The sequence below is a fragment of the Colossoma macropomum genome, unplaced genomic scaffold (assembly GCF_904425465.1).
Source record: "Colossoma macropomum unplaced genomic scaffold, Colossoma_macropomum, whole genome shotgun sequence".
Classification (NCBI taxonomy): domain Eukaryota; kingdom Metazoa; phylum Chordata; class Actinopteri; order Characiformes; family Serrasalmidae; genus Colossoma; species Colossoma macropomum.
Window position 1 is genome coordinate 29,228,894 of NW_023494806.1, and position 16,968 is coordinate 29,245,861.

Here is a 16,968-nt window from a genome sequence, read left to right on the forward strand (position 1 = left end):
ATATAGTATATAATATATAATATAATAGGGTTTCTATATCATGATTTATCCTGAAACAGTCAGATATTTAAATTACACAGTGATATTTTTGGCCAAATGGATGATTTGTATTGGCAGTCTGGTTAATATCAGTCTAAACGATACATGCACATCCCATTTTCTGAAGAGCTGAGACATTTTGCAGTTTGTACAACACAATAAAAACAAGAATCTGTGATTTGTTAATTCTCTGGAACCTTTATTTTACTGAAACAAGAACAAAGAAAAGATTTCCATTAATTTTTACAGAACAACTTTAATGTATTCTGTAAACATAAACGAATTTAGAATTTGATGCCTACAACGCACTCAAAAAAAGTTGGGACAGAGGAATGTTTACCACCGTGTTACATCATCTTTCCTTTTAATTACACTTTTTAACCGCTTGGGAACTGAGGATGCTAATTGTTGCAGTTTTGCAAGTGGAATTGTTGCCTATTCTTACTTTATACAAGAGTTCAGCTGCACTACAGTCGGTGGCCGTGGTTTCCTGATTCTCCTCTTCTTGATGCACCATACATTTTCAATAGGAGACAGATCTGGACTGCAGGCAGGTCAGTCAAGCACACGCACTCTGTCTACAAAGCCACGCTGTTGCATCACATGCAGACTGAAGCCTGGCATTGTCTTGTCGAAATAACCATTGACTTCCTGGGAAAAGACGTCATCTTTATGGCAGTGTATGTCTCTCTAAAATCCCAATATACGCCTCAGTGTCAATGGTATCGTCATACATATGCAAGCCATTCAGACCATCTGAGATGAGTAAGGGCCCAGAGAACTCGGCGGCGTTTCTGCAGAGAATTGAAGTATGGCTTTCTCCTTGCGTAATAGAGTTTCACTTTGCGTTCCTTGAGCGGTGGACGGTGTTAAGTGACAACAGTTTTTTGAAGTACTCCTGAGCCCATTTGGCTATATTTAACACATTAGCATGATGGTTTCTCATGCAGTGCCGTCTGAGGACTCAAAGGTCATGCAAATTCACCTGTGGTTTCCGGCCCTGAATCTTTTCACAACATTATGTAAAATAGATGATGAAATACCTAAATTCTTCTTAGTCTTGCCTTGAGGAATGCTCTTTCAAACTATTTGACAATTCTCTCACAAAGTTTGGCCCAAAGTGGTGAGCTTAGCTTTACCATCTTAACATTAACATTAAAAGTAATTTCTTTGTCAGTTTGTCAGTTAAATAAAGACTTAAAAGAATGAACAAATCACAGAATCTTGTTTTTATTGCATTTTACAAAATGTGCCAACTTTTCCAGAAATGGGGTTTGTTTATCGTGATTTATCTTGAAACTGTCAGAAACTTTAACCACACCATGATATACATTTTTGACCAAACCGTACATTACTAGTACAATACAGTAGAGTCTGGACTAGTATACCTTCACTGAGATGCACCACAGGCCCCACACACACATGCATGTACACACCCATACAAACACACACACGTGCCTGTATGTACACACACACACACACACACACACACACACACACACACCTAAAGCCACATGTTAATAAATCACTCAGTGAATAATTATCAGCAGTAGACGTGCCTATTTATACTCATATCTGGACAGATATCAGCGCACATGCACAAAACAAACAGTTTCATAGTTAAAAACTCAGTCTACCACTACCAGGTCACCTCTTTGCTGGTCAGCCTGTTTATTATCTCAGTAATTAAATGCTACACTTTTAACGTAACACACAGTTTTATTATCTTTTATACACCACTCTTGTTACATGTTCTGCTTTCTGTACATTAATGTTCTGCGCTGAATTAGAACTTTAATCAGACCTTAATTTTAGACCAAATCTGAAAACTTTCTATTCACTCATCAAGCAGGGCTGTCCAGCAACATCCAAAACAAGCGTTTTCTGATTTTCATTTGAGTTTCTTACTAGAGAAGATGGCACAATACTATTTTTCCTTTTCTTACACTGATAAGATACTGAAACCTTGATAACAATTAAATGCGCCATTCTTTAAAAAACTACTAAGCTTTAAAATGAGGTATTTGTAGCTTATTAATGTCCCTAAATGAAATCTTAAACACTCCCATTTCCATATATTTGTGTCAAATTTGCATTTCCATATGTGTAAACATATAAAAATATCAAGCACATATCATTTAAAACATCAAATATGCTGCACATACAGTGTATTCCACTATATTTTCAATATAAGCAAGTATATGTATATGTGTATGTATATATATGTTTCTAGTGTCACTTGATGTATTGTTTCTTTTGTCGATGTTCACACAGGAAAACTGACTTTTAACAAAAGAAAGTCCAAATTTGATTGTGGATAAAAGTATGAAAATTACATGTAACCAAAAACATGAAAAATGGTGTAACTTCACAAAAAGCTCAGCACATTAGACCAATCAGAATAAGTTCTATGGTGTTTTCCTCATGATGAATATTAATGAGTATTTCCACACGTGCTTGGCTGAAGAGCCAGTGTTATGGCTATATGCGGCGACTGTTATCGCGTAACCTAACTTACTAGTTATTTTGAAATATTTCAGGTTAAATTTGTTACATAATCAGATGAGATTCACTCATTTACCCCTCTGATATCAGATACTGGCCTGATACCGTGAACTTCCTCTCAGCTCTTTATACGATACATCAAGCCACGTTAAGAAAACCTGTTCCTGAGGTCGTTTCTAGGGTCCAGTGGTCACTAATGGTCTAACAGTGGAGAGCAAAGAGCAGATCTGTTAATATGGATGTACTAGCTCTCAGCTAAGCTAGCCCCAGTTGCATGTAGTTAGCTAACGGTTGTAGCGCTGTGGCGGGATGAAATGCCGAACGAAACACTTCCACCGAACAGAAATGGACAGAATATTGCAGTGACCAACATTAGCTGCCGTGTACTGACCGTTCTGTGCTTTTTTAACTGTTCTTTTTCTTTGGCTATCTGCTCACACGGTAAGTGAACTGCTGTTAACTCACTCTGAGCTGGACGTGCTTTGAAAGCGCAAACGAAAAATGGACAACGGTAATCCGTCACTTCTTGTTGACATTATGGACGATGTAAAATGATTGTTTCAGCTCTATAGATGATTCATAAAAATGTAAAGAGGGAACAAAGAGGGCTGAACACATCACAACACATCACATCACATCACATCACATCACATCACATCACAACACATCACATCATGCGTTTGCAAATTTCCATTTTGTGTTTCTGCATTTCGGAGACGAGATTCTGCTGAATCAGACAAAGACAGCTGATCTGAACACGAAGCACAGAGAGAGAGAGAGAGAGAGAGAGAGAGAGGAAAAAGAGAGAGAGACACAAAGAGAGAAGAGAGAGAGAGAGAGAGAGGAAAGAGAGAGAAAGAGAGCGAGAGAGAGAGAGGAAAGAGAGAGAGAGACACACACAGAGTGTGTGTGAGAGTGTGAGGCAGTGGTCACAGAGACAGGAAACCCAGCCCTGCCTCACACTCTCTCTCACACACACACTCAGTGCAGTGCAGTGAGCTATAAGGTCAGAACTTAAACTGTGGAAATGTACAGCTGTGAGTAAACTGACCCCCACTTCACTTCAGTCCACCCTGATGAACGGAGTGATAAACAAATGAACGAACGAATAAAAGAGTTCAGAGTTTGATCTGTGAAGGCTCTAAAACAGGCTGCATTATCCTAACCTACATCGCTGCCTGCTGTTAGTGTAGTTTAGGTTATATGGCAAAAATATGTTCAAAATCTTTCAGGAATTTTTTACAACTAACAATATGTCACGATATTTATTATTTCAGACATCTGATCAGCTGGAAGAGAGAAAAAAGAGCCAGTAGCGCTTTTAAAAAATATGAAAAACACTGAACACAAGGATTTTTATTCAGGATTTGGAACTAAATCCAATTAAACGGGACTAACTTTGCTTTCTTTATAATAAAACATGCAGTTTGTCAGTGTCTACAAGTCCTGACAATATCCACAATATGTTCAGAAAAGCAGATTGTACTGTATTGTGACATTATTTATCATGATAACGATATATATATTGGCATATTGCTCAGCCCTAGTGGACAGTGCTTTAGAGGCTGAGTTTCACATAGCACGTCAATCAGACCAAGCGCTGTCATACAGTGAGAGTATATAAACTGTAGGTTTTCTTCATACACAATGGTCTATTGAAACGTATATTGTGAGCATATAAATTGCAGGTTCTGTTCGTACACAATGTTCTACTGAAATGTACAGTGAAAGTATATAAATCATAGGTTTTGTTCGTACACGATGTTCTACTGAAATGTGCAGTGAAAGTATATAAATCATAGGTTTCGTTCGTACACGATGTTCTACTGAAACGTACAATTAAAGTATATAAATCATAGGTTTTGTTCGTACACAATGTTCTACTGAAATGTGCAGTGAAAGTATACAAATCATAGGTTTTTATTCGTACACGATGTTCTACTGAAATGTAGAGTGAAAGTATATAAATCATAGGTTTCGTTCGTACACGATGTTCTACTGAAATGTAGAGTGAAAGTATATAAATCATAGGTTTTGTTCGTACACAACGTTCTACTGAAATGTACAGTGAAAGTATATAAGTCATAGATTTTGTTCGTACACGATGTTCTACTGAAATGTACAGTGACAGTATATAAATCATAGGTTTCGTTCGTACACGATGTTCTACTGAAATGTAGAGTGAAAGTATATAAATCATAGGTTTTGCTCGTACACGATGTTCTACTGAAATGTAGAGTGAAACTATATAAATCATAGGTTTTGTTCGTACACGATGTTCTACTGAAATGTGCAGTGAAAGTATATAAATCATAGGTTTTGTTCGTACACAATGTTCTACTGAAATGTGCAGTGAAAGTATATAAATCATAGGTTTTGTTCGTACACGATGTTCTACTGAAACGTACAATTAAAGTATATAAATCATAGGTTTTGTTCGTACATAATGTTCTACTGAAATGTAGAGTGAAAGTATACAAATCATAGGTTTTTATTCGTACACTATGTTCTACTGAAATGTAGAGTGAAAGTATATAAATCATAGGTTTCGTTCGTACACGATGTTCTACTGAAATGTAGAGTGAAAGTATATAAATCATAGGTTTTGTTCGTACACGATGTTCTACTGAAATGTACAGTGAAAGTATATGTCATAGATTTTGTTCGTACACGATGTTCTACTGAAATGTACAGTGACAGTATATAAATCATAGGTTTCGTTCGTACACGATGCTCTACTGAAATGTGCAGTGAAAGTATATAAATCATAGGTTTTGTTCGGACACGATGTTCTACTGAAATGTGCAGTGAAAGTATATAAATCATAGGTTTTGTTCGTACACGATGTTCTACTGAAATGTACAGTGAAAGTATATAAGTCATAGGTTTTGTTCGTACACGATGTTCTACTGAAATGTGCAGTGAAAGTATATAAATCATAGGTTTCGTTCGTACACGATGTTCTACTGAAATGTGCAGTGAAAGTATATAAATCATAGGTTTCGTTCGTACACGATGTTCTACTGAAATGTACAGTGAAAGTATATGTCATAGATTTTGTTCGTACACGATGTTCTACTGAAATGTGCAGTGAAAGTATATAAATCATAGGTTTCGTTCGTACACGATGCTCTACTGAAATGTGCAGTGAAAGTATATAAATCATAGGTTTTGTTCGTACACAATGTTCTACTGAAATGTACAGTGAAAGTATATTAATCATCGGTGCTGTTCGTACACGATGCTCTACTGAAATGTGCAGTGAAAGTACATAAATCATAGGTTTCGTTCGTACAAGATGTTCTACTGAAATGTGCAGTGAAAGTATATAAATCATAGGTTTTGTTCGTACACGATGTTCTACTGAAATGTGCAGTGAAAGTATATAAATCATAGGTTTCGTTCGTACACGATGTTCTACTGAAATGTGCAGTGAAAGTATATAAATCATAGGTTTTGTTCGTACACGATGTTCTTCTGAAATGTGCAGTGAAAGTATATAAATCATAGGTTTTGTTCGTACACAATGTTCTACTGAAATGTGCAGTGCAAGTACATAAATCATAGGTTTCGTTCGTACACGATGTTCTACTGAAATGTAGTGAAAGTATATAAACCATAGGTTTCGTTCGTACACGATGTTCTACTGAAATGTGCAGTGAAAGTATATAAACCATAGGTTTCGTTCGTACACGATGTTCTACTGAAATGTGCAGTGAAAGTATATAAATCATAGGTTTTGTTCGTACACGATGTTCTACTGAAATGTGCAGTGCAAGTATTTTAATTGTTGGTGCTGTTCGTACACGATGTTCTTCTGAAATGTGCAGTGAAAGTATATAAATCATAGGTTTTGTTCGTACACGATGTTCTACTGAAATGTAGTGAAAGTATATAAACCATAGGTTTCGTTCGTACACGATGTTCTACTGAAATGTGCAGTGAAAGTATGTAAATCATAGGTTTCGTTTGTACACGATGTTCTACTGAAATGTACAGTGAAAGTATTTTAATCGTTGGTGCTGTTCGTACACGATGGTGTGCTCAAACATACAATGGCAGCATATAAATCACAGGTTTGTCCATACACAATGTTTTATTGAAACGTACATTGAGAGTATATAAATCGTATGTTTTGTTCGTACACGAGTATTTAAACTGCAGGTTTTGTTTGTACATAATGGTCTATTCAAACCTACAGTAAAAGGCGTATAAACCTTAGGCATTGTCTGCCTACTTACGTATAGCGTGAATATATAAACCGTAGGTTTTCTCTGTCCATAATGGTCTATTCAAACGTACAGTGTAAGGCAGCAAAGACCGCTTATTCTAAAAGATAAGGCCGGCTGTCTAAAGCACATCCTGTATGATGTTAACAACTTTGGCACTTCTTCATTAAATACATCCACTTTCAGTTTCACTGTCAGAAAAAGTAACACTCAAGAATTGGTATCTAAGGTAAGGGTATCCAATCTGACCAAACCCTGACCGATCAAAGTCCCAGTTTAACCAGTAACTACAGCAGTGAGGGGCTTCCTGGGCGTCGCCCCCAAATAAACCTGTCCTCCACTCAGACACCCAGCTACAGCTTACAGTCTGACTCCTCACGGCTTCATGACAGGTTTGGGAGTTTATGAGTGTGAGTGTATGGAGTCCTGCATTAGCAGTTATACCGTCAGCATCATAGAGATAATGACTGTTACATGGACTTGAGGACTGGAAGCGTATGAACACGGCTTAAGCCTGAAAGTAGCCAAGAACATCACAGAACCAATACTGTCACCATTTCCCCCCAAAAAAGTAATAAACATTTGCACTTAACTTGGTCACAAATGTAATTAAACCCAATAATGTAATGCAGTGTCTTCACTGATAACACAGTAATACTTTGATGATGTAATACACATTACTGAGGATTTATTACAGTTTCAGGCTGACCGTAATAATTTTTGCTCAAATTTGTTACCAAAGTGGATGACGCAACACCTTTAAGAGCAGTTACCAAACATCTTGCCTAACTGACCAAATCTGGAAAAAAGTGATAAAGTCTTATGAAAATCAGATAAAAGAAATAATATTAACGACTGAGATAAACTGTTACTGGAACACAACCAGAGGGCCAACAGTGGCACCATCTGAACTTCTCCATAATGCAATAAGATGTTATTAGTTCTAATAACATAATTAGGTATTAAATTATCAATAAAATTCTTACTGCATCACCACACTGTAAAAAGTGATTGTGTTTTCAATTTAAAAAGTAAGAACCCTGGTTGCCTTAAAATTTTAAGTTCACTGGACAGATGATAATTTAACATGATGTAAAACACAGACTGTTGTTCTAATGACCCCTTAAATGGTCAGAGTTTTATTACACACTTCTATAACCTAAGAATAGCTCAGCTAGTTTGCACTGTAGTCCCTGTAGTTACTGAATAATAAGCCTTAGTATGTAAAGCCTGACTAACTTACTATTAGAAAGTTTAATGAACGCAGAATAAGCCAACCAAGGTACTTACACTCTTAAAAAAGAGGGTTCTTCAAAGGTTCTTTAGTAAAGAAAATGGCTCTATATCGAAGCATAAACACTCAAAGAACCCTCTGCATGATTAAAGTGTTCTTAGCACCTTGAACGGGTTCTCCAGATTGAGGGAGAATGTGCTGTAGATGGTTCTATCTAGTACCTTTTTGAAAAGGGCTCTATATAACACTAAAAAGGGTTCTGCTATTGTTGTGATGTCAAGCTTGTAACAATAGAAGAACCCTTTTTGGTGCTACATAAAACTGCACATTTAACACATTTACTCAAAACAGTAATCCTGGCTTTGCTGCTGTGGTCTGTCCGCCCCCTCTGTGGTCTATCTGCCCCTGTGGGGTCTGTCTGCCCCCTCTGTGGTCTATCTGCCCCTCTGGGGTCTATCTGCCCCATCTGTGGTCTGTCTGCCCCTCTGTGGTCTATCTGCCCCCTCTGTGGTCTGTCTGCCCCCTCTGGGGTCTATGTGTGCACGTGGCTGACAGGCACCAACTGAGGAGTTCAGTTAGATAGTCATTATCAGAAAGACTGAGGATCAGATATCAGTATCAGTGTCAGAAGGGAACAGTAGTGTCAGAGCATCCCTACTGAACGTGTTCAGCTAAAGAACATCAACCACACACACACACACACACACACACACTCACACACACACTCACACACACACACCACACACACACACACACTCACACACACACTCACACACACTCACACACACACACACACTCACACACACACACACACTCACACAGGAACAGCAGAGGGATTTTTCCCCTTCGCTCTCTATTGTGTGTGTGTGAGCGTCACACTTCCTCTGAGCAGACCAGCAGTACTGTTCACAGTTTATAACCACCAGACTTCACTGAGGTCACCACCTCTATACCTCTATATACGTCTATATCACGACTTCTATTCCACTATATACGTCTATATCACCACCTCTATTTACACCTATATCACCACCTCTATGTCTGTATACGTCTATATCGCCACCTCTATACCTCTATATAAGTCTATATCACCAGCTCTGTATCTCTATATACATCTATACAACCACCTCTGTACCTCTATATACATCTCTATCACCACCTCTATACCTCTATATATATCTATATCACCACCTCTATACTTCTATATATATATCACCACTTCTATATCTCTATCACTATTTATACCTCTCTATATGTTTATCACTACCTGTATACACGTCTACATCACTACCTCCATAACTCTCTATACCTCTATACCACTACCTCTATACCTCTCTATACATCTATCACTATCGCTATAACACTCTATACTTCTATATCACTACCTATATACATCACTACCTCTATACCTCTCTATACATCTACATCACTCTCTATACCTCTCTATACATTTATCACTACCCCTGTACCTCTCTATACATCTATATTACTAATTCTATACCTCTCTATACATCTACATCACTACTTTTATACCACTCTATACATCTATATTGCTATCTCAATACCTCTCTATACGTTTATCACTACCTCTGTACCTCCCAATACATCTGTCACCACCTCTATAACTCTATACATCACTACCTCTATATTTCTCTATACATCCATATCACTACCTCTATACCTCTCTACATGTATATCACTACCTCTATACCTCTCTATACGCCTATATCACTACTTCTATACCTCTCTACATCTATATCACTACCTCTATACCTCTCTATACATCTATATCACTACCTCCATACCTCTCTATACATCTATATCACTATCTCTCTCACTTCCCATCTCCTCTTCTCTATTTTCCTCTTTCTTTGCACCATACATAGCAGCATTTATAATCCACACTAAACACTTACAGCTCTTTATAAGAGAGAGAGAGAGAGAGAGAGAGGAAAAGAGTATGTGTGAAATAAACAGTTGTTTCTGTAATCTGTAGAAAACTGTATGAATCGTGAAATACTGAGTGACTAGAAGGCCACTGTGGAAAGAGATGGCCATAAACTCTCTGCAGGAGAGACAGAGGGAGAGAGACAGAGAGAGAGAGAAAGGATTCCAGCAGTGTGTAGTCTGAGATAATAATATCCTATACGTATTATCAGACCCAGTATGAGTACACGTTTTTTCAGTACTCGTAGACACCACTAGTATTAGTCCAACACCGCACTGAGTAACTTGGTGTCCATTAGCTAGCTGTGCTATATTAGTTACCTGATAGAGCAGCGCTGCAGTGGAGAAGAGCGGGTCAGAAAAGCTCTGCTGTACAGCTGGAAGTAAAGTACATTTCAAAGTTTTGATCATCATCTGTCTCTTTCGGCAACAGTCTCTGTATCACACTGACAGCAGGAATCACATCCAAGGCTACTTCTGATCTGAGGAGCCTATGACTGCAGGTATTTCGATCGGCTGGTCGAGCTGTAGCTGAATGTCCTCTAAATCCAGACGTACACTGTGAGATTTCAGAAATCTTGTTGTCTGGGGACACGCTGTAATTTTAAACAGACCATCATGTACGGACATGTATGTAGAGGGAAACATTGACTGTTTTACCTCTAATTAGCTGGCCTGTGTGTCTCCATACATACCCATTTGGGAAGCGGTTGTGATTGTGTGTTAAAGTATTCCTTTTGGAAATATAACAAGGAATGTTTAAACAGACCATCGGCTTTCTGTCCGACTGTGCTGGAGTCAGTAACTCTTCTCTGTGTGAGCAGATCCTCCTTCGCTGCGTTTGTTTGTTTAGCACGGCAGTGTAAACTCGGCTCACACGGTATCAGCAGGTATCGGAATATAGGTATCGGTGAATTTTGATGAGTATGGATAAATGAGCTGGGAAATGTGAAAATGTAAACAAAACAGAATGCAAATGTTAAAACTGGAAAATGTTGTTTTTGAAAGATTTATGCTGGTTTTGAATTTTATGCCAGTAACACATTTCAAAAAGTTGGGACGGGGGCAACAACAGACTAATAAAGTTGTGTATTGCTAAAAAAAACACCTGGTGGAACATCTCACAACTAATTAGGTTAATTGGCAACAAACAGGTCAGTAACACGACTGAGTATAAAAAGAGCATCTCAGAGAGGCGGAGTCTTTCAGAAGTAAAGATGAGGAGGGGTTCACCACTCTGTGAAAGACTGCACCATCAAACAATGCAGCAATTCAAGAATCACGTTTCTCAACATAAAATAGTAAAGAACTTTTGCTTTTCATCATCTACAGTACATAATATCATTAAACGATTCAGAGAATCTGGAGAAATCTCTGTATGTAAGAGACAAGGCCAAAAAACAGTATTTGCTGGCTGTGATCTTTGGGCCCTCAGGTGGCACTGCATTAAAAACAGACATGATTCTGTAGTGGAAATCACTGCATGGGCTCAGAAACACTTCTGAAAACCACTGTCTGTGAACAGAGTTTGTCGCTGCATCCACAAACGGTAGAAAAGAAACGGAAATGGACTGAGGGGAAGTGGAAAAGTGTCCTGTGGTCTGACGAATCAACATTTGAAATTCTCTTTGGAAACCATGGACGTCGCACCTTCTGGCTTAAGAGGAGAAGGACCATCTAGCTTATCAGCTCACAGTTCAAAAGCCTCGGCTTTGGAAACAGAGTTTTGTGTGTATATGCATACACATATCAGAAACCTCTCTTCCTTTATTTAACTTCCATTCAAAACAGCCATTTAATGCAAGTTGTTCATTTAGATTAGATAAAAGAATCCTCTTGCACAAGGAAGGAGAAAGTCAAATAAGTGAAAAAACAAGAGTTTCCAAAACTGGAGTTAAAAACTGATTAAAAGCGACAGAGAAAATGTGGCTCCTAACAACCACCTGGAAGACCTGGTAGACACCAAAACTGCCCACATCAGATAAACAGCACTTAAAGCTTTCATCTTTGAGAGAGAGGAGAAAATCAAGCTGCTTCAGATCTGAAAACATCCACAGGTGTTTCTGTCCATCCTTCCACTGTGAGAAGACGACTCAGCGCTGTGGGTCTGAAAGGATGTGTAGCTGTCAAGAAGAACCTCACTGAGAAAAGGAGACGGACACATCAAACAAAGAAGCTGAACAATGGACTGACCACCCCACAGTCCACACCTCAACATCACTGAATTTGTTTGATTACTTCAGAAAATGATCAACCAGCTTCTAAGACTGAACTTTGGAGGTGTGTCTGCAGATTTACTTGAGAAACTGAAAGTGAGTCTCCTGAAAAGAACGGAAGCTGGAGTAAAGGTGAAGAGTGACTCACTGAACACTGAACACTCAAACAGCTGAGAGTAGATTTAGTTGTGTATTTTTTTGTTAAATATATTTTCTTATTTTTCTTATGCTTTGTCAGGTGTTTTTTACTGTACTGTAGATGAAAAATGTAATAAAACTATGTATATAATATCTAAAAACATCTAATTCTAATATTTCCTAAAGAGCTTTTCTTCTTGTTTTTACACAACACATTTAGCACACACACAAAAACACACCTATGTTACTGAAATGTATTGCTATACGTGGTCAGCATGATCTAAAAATAAACAGAATACATGGTAGTCTATATCTCAATGCACACTGCTCCACCGCATGCACACTTGCAGGCCTAAATTAGCAGAATTGGTAGTTTTTGACGCGTTTCCTGCTGGAGGGACTCTATATTAAATGCCCTGATTCTGTAAGATAACGCTAAACACCCCCACCAGCAGCTACACACACACAGGGGCTTTTCATTCTACCATTCAAATAACCAAAACATAAACATGCGCTGAGTAAAGCAGAGTGCTGGAAATGAGCGTGTGCAGCAGGCCTGAACAATCAACCAATAACAACAATTACCAAAGTCGAAAATTAAACACGCCACGACAGGTTTGGTGTCTGAGGTCTGGTCTTTAGTGTCAGTGCTGGACCTACAAGGCCAATGTAGACAAACAGTAAGGGATGTGTTCTCTGTGGAGGAAGTGGTCCCCTATTTTCACATAGAAAATCAACAAAATGTGTAATTTGACCAAAACTTTTGCATAGGACTGCATGAACATTAATTAGCATAGTGCAAACGGCACGCCTACATCATCACCTCAAACCATGTCAATCTATAAAAGATAAGATACCGCCCAGCCCCTTGATCCTGGAGGTCGATTCTGATGTATCAAGTATGTACGTAGATACTGTGATATAAACTAGTCTGATCTACAGTTTCTCATTAGGTTGAATGAATAACCAACTCTAAATGTAGGTATTGTGATATAAACTGAGTCTGTTCTACAGTTTCTCATTAGGTTGAGTGAATAACTGACTCTAAATGTAGGTATTATGATATAAACTGAGTCTGTTCTACAGTTTCTCATTAGGCTGAATGAATAACCAACTCTAAATGTAGGTATTGTGATATACACTGAGTCTGTTCTACAGTTTCTCATTAGGATGAGAAATCTAGAACCATAACCAGATCAAAAATGGCATTTTGCTGTCTTATATATGTACTTACACACACACACACATATATATATATATATAAGCATATAAATATTTATATATATATATATATACATATATATATATAAATATATATATACAGTATGCAAAGTATATACAGCTTACCTTATTTCTAGTATAATGTATACAGAGCAGCATTTCATCCTTTCATTGCATATCTCTTTCTGCGCAATCACCACCTGCTAAAGCTAAAGCGCTAGCGTGGTGCGGGTATTTGCTGAGAGGAGGTGTGTTAGGTTCTGTGAGCTGAGCACTGCTAACACACTTCTCCTCCACCACAACAAAGAGCTCAGAGCTGCTCTCCATCCTGCACACACACCCCCCTCACACTGCACTCTCTCACTGCTGGGGTCAGTTTTACGCAATGTTTATAATTAAAGACGCTGCATTTATCTCACGAACATCAGCCGAGCCGACTACAGATGGACGACACCCACCCGTGAAACTCACAACACTCATACAGACCCCCTGTATGAGTCACAGCAGACTGAATATGAGCATACCTGCTGAACCACCACGACCGCTCCCACTCGTCACCATCAGCGTCAGCCTGATTCAGACGCCAGAACGCAATTACTCTCTCAACATGACGTATTTCACAGCCAGACCGGACATCCAGGCCTCGTCAACATGCAGACAGACATTTTTAAAAACCTAGATTTCATTCTCTGTTTTCACTCTGTTGATGCCGTGCAGGCCATCCTCTTCGATACCCCACACAGGCTCACAGTCCAATTACTGCCAGAAAATAAAAGCTTTACGAAAGAAAAGCCTAATGCACCCATACGTTCCTGATCAGGAGATTTTCTAGCTTTTCATTCCACTTTGAATTATGGAGTTTTTTTTTATTCGAATATGTCTTTGGTTAACATATATCAAGTCATATCATTTTAGGGTCACTGAGGTGTTTTTAATATTTGCAGTCCAGGTGACGCCACCTTTAAAAGAACTGAGCGCAGCACATTATGACGCCTCCATATTGCTGGCTTAATGAAAAAGTAAAGCTAAATTCAATTATAAACATGATTATAATTCCCCAATTACTGAAAGCCATAATTCAGACAGAGTTCTGCACACTCAATACATACCGCTACAGTAAGAGTTTTCAAAAAACTATATTTTCAGTGACCTAAACCATCGTTTTCGTGCAAATGGGAGGCCAAAATCCAGATACATGTGGATGAGGCCTCAGAAGGGAAATTAATGTGGGCAGCATGTGATTTTATCTGCTGAGATTTGATTGAATTGTGAGAAACAAGCATTCCAAAACGATCTTCAAACCTGGATGTCATTGTGCAGTCCACGCTGGATCCAGGAGGGCGAATACAGACCATACAGCCCTTATAAGGAAACTAAGCTGCAAAAACAGCCGGCTCTGAGGTCACTGTTTTTGTGATGTCATAGAAACCAACACTTTACACATATTTACATACAAGCCTATGCCAATTTAGCCCCGCCCACTCATGCTGACTTTATAAGGAGTGTTTTAGCCTGGACTGATTTGTGAATGAGGACAGCCAATCAGAACAGAGCTCATTTACATATATGAATGTTGAAGGAACAGTAATAAAAACAGGTAGCTTACATGAAATGCATTAAGAGAGGCTGAAAAAAGGTCACATATGAATAAATTAAAACACAAATGTTATGTTAAGTGGGGGAAAAATAAAATACGAGATAAACTCGAACGGGTTCTTTAAAGGAACACTGATTTCTGTAGGCCAAACATTACGGCCTCTGTTTGTAGAGGCCTACGCGACGCCTACACACCACTTTCATTCTCATTCCACCAAACCCACCACAAAATACAACAAACGACAGAGAACGCAGACCTGCAGCTGCAGTTATAGAACATCAATGTTAGATATATAACAAAACCATGTATATGTTTCTATACTGCTATTTGATTCTGCTCTGCACACTTAAAGAACATGGTTCTTCAAGAGTTTGTTAGTAAAGGCCTCACATCAGACTGATGGAAAATGTGTTGTATAAGGTTTTAAATAGAACTTGCTTAAAATGGCACCAAAACAGGTTCTTATATTGTATGCAAGCTTGACACTGTAACAGCAGAACCCTTTTTGTTGCTAAATAGAACCATTTAAAACAGATTCTATTATAAAACAATATACGACACATTCTCCACCAATCCAAAGAACCATTTCACCATGCGGAGAACCATTTAAGCACGCAAAGCACTCTGTATAGAACTCAAAGTTCTAAACAGAACCATTCCCTTGAGGAGCCATCTTTAAGTTTGTGCAAGCCCACTGAAGCTTGCATCATGTTCACCTGTTCACAACGACAACTGTAAACATACTGTGTTTACGTTTATTCACCGTTATTACAGCGCGAGAACATTAAAAGGTAAGAAAAACGTTATTACAACGTAATTACTCTGTTATATGTTGCATTGCTACAAGGTTATTACATGGTGCAATGTTAGAATTTGCATTGTTTCCCACAGTTTAGGCACATTTTCCTGCAAAGGGAGACTTTTATTTTTTTAAATGATGTTAAAGTAAAAGTTCCCTGGCAGTCTCGAGCGCAGAGCAAACGGACATGTAATGGTAAGTAAACAGCACTTTTTTCTTAGTGTCACCTTCACGAGCCTCAGACGTGGGGGGCACGAGCAGCTGCTTTTACATGCATGCGCACGTGCAGGACAGAAAGGGTTAAAAATGTTTTAAAAAATATATATATGACCCCCCCGCCCCCCGCCCCCGTCTCCAGAGCACCATGCACGCCCCCCCCACCACACACAAACACACACACACACACACACACACACTCCTCCAGCATCACAGCACGCGCTTTCTGGGAATTAATACGCACTTTATTTTTTTTCTTGCAAACTTTTCAGCCCCCCTACGACCCACCCACCCAGCACGCGCTCCACTGCCCATGAGCGCGTGGGGGGGGGGCAGGAGGGGGCAGCTGCACTACCCCACCATTAAACCAAGAAAAAAGTGACTAGAAGTTGTTTCGCCAGCTTCTGGTTCGAATTTCCCCGTTCCACCTTAAATGGTGCAGCAGTTACATGAAGGCGCCGTGGGCTGCTGAATGTAACTGCTGCACCATTTAAGGTGGAACGGGGAAATTCGAACCAGAAGCTGGCGAATAGGAAGCTCAACTTCAGCCTCGTCCAAAACTCCTCGTCCCCGAGCCTGAATTAGTGCATTACGGACAAAATAAAAGTTTTTTTTTCACACAGTCTGTCCTCCAACAAACAAACAAACAAATAAACAAACAAACAGAGAAAGAGCAGCGGACCGAGGGCAGCACGCCGCTCCGCTCCGTTATCTGGAACTTCTGCCCCGAGAAAGAGACAGAAAAAACTCTCTAAAAGAGGGGCTAAAAGCTCCGAACACAGCCCCCCCCCCAACACACCGTACACACACTGTAAACACCACAATAA

The 16,968-nt window shown here is 39.0% G+C and overlaps 1 protein-coding gene across 1 annotated transcript in view; it reads right to left on the minus strand.

The window, feature by feature from the left end:
* sh2b3 (SH2B adaptor protein 3) overlaps positions 1-16,968 on the minus strand; it is a 67,887-nt gene that overhangs the window by 50,772 nt on the left and 147 nt on the right. The window lies entirely within an intron of this gene.